Raw genomic sequence first — 5,550 nt, forward strand, 5'->3', positions numbered from 1 at the left:
GACAGAAAAGACTTGGGGTGCTGGTAAGGGCAGGCCTGGCAGGGCCTAGGGCAATAGATCACCTGGAAACTGGGACTACTCTTTTCCAGGTCCCCAAATTCCACAACCTGATCTCCTGAGAGCCTGCCCTATCTTCCTTCACCCTCACTCCAAACACACCTGAGACATTTTTTCCCTGCAGAAGAGGTGGGGCATTGGACCTAGGAGCCTTTGCAGAGGTCTTTAAGTCTGTGGTTTCCCTGGAGTAATGGCAGGGCTCCTTGGCCCTCTGGGCCTTAAATTACTTCTTTCATCCATTTGTTCTGTTCGCCCTACAACATCAGCACCTGGACAAGTGAACCAACCACATGCTTCTGACTTTTCTTTCCAGCTCAGTTCTTGGCAGGGGTGATTCTAGTATTGCCCTTAGCACATTAATTAGTACCAGCAATTCCTTCCCTCACCCACTTAAGGGTCAGGGCACACGCTGATCTAGAACACACTCACAAACTTTGGGTCATAGATCACTCCTGTGATTTCACATTCACTCACACACATATCGCTTTTGTGATTTTACACACACATACATACACACCTCCCCCCATTCCAGATAAACTACAAGAGGCAGGGAGTTGTTGTTGTTGTTAAGTGCCGTGGAGTTGGTTCTGACTCATAGTGACCCTGTACAGGGTTTCTGAGGCTGTAAATCTTTACGGGAACAGAAAGCCTCATCTTTCTCCCACAGAACAGCTGGTAGTTTTGAACTACTGACCCTGAGGTTCGCAACCCGAATCGTAACCACTATGCTACCAGACCTCCTTCACAAGAGGCAGGGAGAGAGGCCCCCTATTTTCAAAAGCGCTTTGGGAAGGATAACTTTTTTCTAAGTGTATCCTGCTTCCCAAGGGTGAAATAGAGAAATTCCAGCACCATCAAGGTCTTATAAAGGCAGGGGGCTGGCTCACATGCAGTAAGATGCCATTGCTTGCAGGACTGAAGTCTAGGTTCCAGACTACATCACACAGAGTGTCAGCATAAAGCTAGAGGAATACAAGGCAGCAAACACATCCACCAATGTCACCCCCAATGGGTCTCAGATGCTACCATGACAAACCTAAAAGGCCCCTGCCTCTCTTCTTTTTCCCTGATGTGCTGACACCTCAGAGGGACGATTAGAAGTGCCAGGAGTTTGCTGCTGCTGCCTATGTCCTACATTTCCTGGAAAATGAAACCACACTGCTTGAGGCTGACATCTCAGACTTTCACTCACAACTGGTGTTCAGTCTCCATGATGGCCTTTAAGACAGTTCCTCTGACCTCATACATCAGGGCAGTCCACAGTGGGGGTCAGCCAAGCCCCAACACCAACCATAAGGATCCTTTCCTTAATAGAAAGAAAGAGGGTTTTTAATACACTTTAGAAAACCCATGTCCTCAGGCCTTTAGCCAGCAGTCTCTTGAAATAATCTGCTAAAACCCTCTAAAGCCAAGCTTTCCTGTTCCCGAGTTCCTCAGCTCCTGCTGGGACCTCAAGCACCCTTCAGGTTTGAAAGGAAGGAAGAGACTGTTTTACATTTGTGGTCCCCAAAGTTCAGGGTCTGAGAAGAGCTGTCTCAATAATATGCCATCTTGTCCAAGCATACAAACAATCACCTGCCACACACACATACACTGGATCATTTTTTTGGGGATTAGATAAAAATGGTAGTGTGGGTGAACAGGAAGGAGCAAAGAATATGTTTTAAGAATAAAAGCTACATTATATTAGGTTTCTCCCTCAGTTTTTTCTCCGCAGGCTCCATCCACTCCAATCAAATTTTGTTGGGTAAGACTGGCCACCAAAAAGGAAACCAAGATCTTGTTCTCTGGGACAAAAGATCAGATCCCTATCTCCTCTACCTGAATACAGTGTTAGAACTTGGGCTGGCAGACAGCTCCTACTACTCAACAGTCATGTCAGGGGACACCAAATTCCTTTGTTTGGTCAACAGATGTTGCCCAACATTGGCCATTAGTTGGGTTGTTCTAAGAGAGCGCAAAGAGATAACCCATTTGGACACCCATGACTCCTAGCTTTAGGAGTCAATGGTACTGAGGTAGCCACAAACTATCTCCAAGATCAACTGCCCAGAAAGAAGGAAAAGGGCTTCACGGGCCACTCCTACCCAAGTTTCCTCTAAATGGTGCTTGAGCTGATCCCTTCATGAAGGTACGTGTGTGTCATGAGCCATTATAAAATCCATGAGCATAACTCTTGCTGACCCCAAGGAAGTAAGTACTTATCCACCCTTCTTAGATTCAGTTCTTGTCTGTTCCTCCCACTGTTCTTCCTTTTGTCCCCAAGCAGTGTATAAGGAAGTCAAAGTAAGCTCAGCTGCCATCCCTGATCCTATTCTTCCTCAAATAGGAGACAAGGTGCAAGGCTGTGGAATACTGCAACTGAAACTCAATTTTTCAGGATGGATGGAGCAGCCATAGTCCTTGCTCGGTACCAGCACTCTATGCCTACAGATTAGCTGTATCCATAGTTTACCAGCTGCAATTGCTTCTGGATACACAAAAACAAAATCAAAACAAACAAACAATTAACCTCTTTCCCAATCTTTTCCTTTTCAGCTGCCAGCTGGAGTTCAAGGTTGTGGGAGTCACACCTCAGTCTTGGTCCTGTACTTTGAGTCCCCCTTTTATAATCTCAGCCAAGGGTCCAAGAACTAGTTCCCTAACCCCGGAATGCTGTAGGACTTTCCCAAGATACTCATAGTCTCAGATTATTTACAGAATAAATGAGGCTTTGGGGCTGTTGTCCCCTGGTACACTCTTCTGGTCTCTTGGGTCCACTTTTCCTGCAGGGTCTGCAGATACAGACAGGATGGTGGTGGAACCAGTGGCTAGAGTGGGTGCACTCTTCAGTAGATTCTTCTGATCATTCCCATCACCTGGGTCCCCTTGCACCTATAGAGAAAACTGTCCATCTTGTCGGAAGTCTTGGACTGGCACCCTTGGCACATCTGTTTGTGTCTGAGTAATCAATCTGTCTGAGAAAAACACTGATGACACCATTCACACTGGTAGGGCTTTTCACCACTATGTAAACACTTGTGATGCTCCAGGTGGTACTTCTGGATGAAGTGCGTATCACATACGTCACACTCAAATGGCTTTTTACCAGTGTGAATGAGGATGTGACTCTTGAGGTGATAACTGATCCTACAGATTCCAAGGAAGTGTTCACAAATAAAATTTTTGGGACTGTTCACTTGAAAAGAAGCATTTTGTTCCACCACCAGCACCTCTTTAACAGTCTTTTTTGAATGAGAGTCCTCAGCCAAGCTGTCATCATCTTTGCGGCTCTGGGACTTATCACTGTTTTTTCGGTGGCCCTGACTCGAGCATCTCAGCACATCAAGGCTACCTGCCTGCTCGCCATTCTTGGTCTGCTGGCTGGCAATCTGGCTCAGGATCATCTTCTTGCTGGCTGCAGTGTGAACCAAACTCACACCTGCTAGGCCTTCATAAGCCAGAAGTCTTGCCTGAGCCATGCTGATTTCTCACTTAATGTAACCCCAAAGTTCAGAAGTTTCTTGATCCACTGTTCCTTAAGACACTGTTGTTTGGAGAACTGTCACCCAATCACTTTAACAATTCCTTTGTGTCTTTTCTGTCCTGCTGCCATATTGAACTGCCTTTGCTTTCTAATTGAACTTTTTAAGCATCCTCCAAATGAAAGATAGATGTTTGAGGAATTCCTGGACTCTTCCTGGCTCCTTGTGTATTGTCTGAGGAAAAAGAGTCTTCCAGTCTAGGTTTTCCAGCTGAATTCTCTCATTGAGGCTCACAGTGTGCTTCAGAAACCTGCCAGGTGAGGCTTTCCACTGTTTCCACTGCCACACAGTGCCTCCTCCAGGCCCCAGCACACTGTGCCAAGCCCGCAGCCACCACTGCCCCAGTAGGGACCAAGGCAACTTTACAAACACCAACCCTGGGACCTGTTTCCCCAGAAGCACTGGCCCCTCCCCCTTGTCTTCTCTGCTGAGCCTGCAAGTAACATTTTGCTGAATTAAAAATTACCATCAACAGTACATTAATAGGAAACTATCAGAGGCTCAAATCAGAAGAATCAGAAGATGACATGGAAAGAGGGATAGCATTATTGATGTCAGGGGGATCTTTGTTGAAAGCAGAGAATACAAGAAAGATGTTTATATGTGCTTCATTGACTACACAGAGCCTTTCAATTGTGTGGAATATTGTGGAGAATGATTATTTAGGAATATTTCAGTGTGCTAATGGGGAAGCTATACATAGATGAAGAGATAGCTGCTAAAAGAGAACAAGGGATGCTGAATGGTTTAAAATCAGGAAAAGTTGTGTTAGGATTGTATTTTTTCACCATTTTTTTCAATTTCTTTGTTGAACAAATATTCTGGAAAGCTAGATTATATGAAAAAGAATGTAACATCAGGATTGGAAGATGACTCATTAATAACCTGTGATATGCCAATGATTCAGCTTTATTTACTAAAAGTGAAAAGGACTTAAATTACTTACTGTGAAAGATCAAAGACCACAAACTACAGTACTGGTTGCCTCACAGTGTAAAGAAAGCACAAATATTCACCCCTGGACTAGTAAATAGCATCATAAATGGAGAAAAGATTGAAGTTGTCAAAGACTTCATTTTACCTCAATCCACCACCAACACTCATGGAAGAAGCAGTCAAGAAATCAAGGTATTCTATTTGGCAAAGACCTCTTTAAAAGTGCTCAAGAGCAAAGTTGTTACTTTGAGAAATAAAGTGCACCTGACCAAAGCCATGGTATTTTCAAAATCTTCATATGCATGTGAAAGTTGGACAATGAATAAAGAATACCATAGAATAATTGATGTATTTGTATTATCCTCTTGGAGAATAATATTAAAATATGGACTACCATGACAACAAAAAAATTCATTTTAGAAGTGCAACCGGAATACTCCTTAGTAATCAGGATGACCAGAAGCCGACCAAGAGGCAGTTATTCAAACAGAACAAGGGAAATCAGAATGTTTTAAAATTAGGAAAGGAGTGTGTCAGGTTGTATTCTTTCACCATAATTATTCAGTCTGTATGTTGAACAAATCATCCAAGAAGCTGGATTATATGGAGAAATGGTATGAGGATTGAAAGAAGGCTCACTAACAACCTGTGATATGCAGATGATACAATTTGCTTCCTGAAAGACATGGAAGCAGCAGTCAAGAAATCAAACGGCTGCATAAGACCTCTTTAATGTGGTGAAGAACAAAGATGACAGTTTGAAGACTAAGGTGCTCCTGGTGCAAGCCATGGTATTTTCAATAACCTCATATGCATGCAAAAGTTGGAAAGTGATATTAGAAAACAAGATGGCGGATCAGGTGGACGTATAGCAGAGAGCTCCGCCAACAACAACACAGAATACCTGACCAAGCAAGCTCAGACCTGGTCCCAGAACACGGAACCACATATAAAGGAATACTTAGAAGGTTGGAAGGCTCACAGCTGGGGGAATTTGTGGCAGAAGCAAGAAATCTATTGCTTTCTAGTCCGG

General features: G+C 43.9%; 1 pseudogene; it reads right to left on the reverse strand.

Moving 5' to 3' along the window:
* Positions 1–2,885: 2,885 nt before the first annotated feature.
* On the reverse strand, positions 2,886–3,518 carry LOC102828871 (annotated as a pseudogene).
* Positions 3,519–5,550: the final 2,032 nt, after the last annotated feature.

Source organism: Chrysochloris asiatica, unplaced genomic scaffold (genome assembly GCF_000296735.1).
Source record: "Chrysochloris asiatica unplaced genomic scaffold, ChrAsi1.0 scaffold00195, whole genome shotgun sequence".
NCBI lineage: Eukaryota > Metazoa > Chordata > Mammalia > Afrosoricida > Chrysochloridae > Chrysochloris > Chrysochloris asiatica.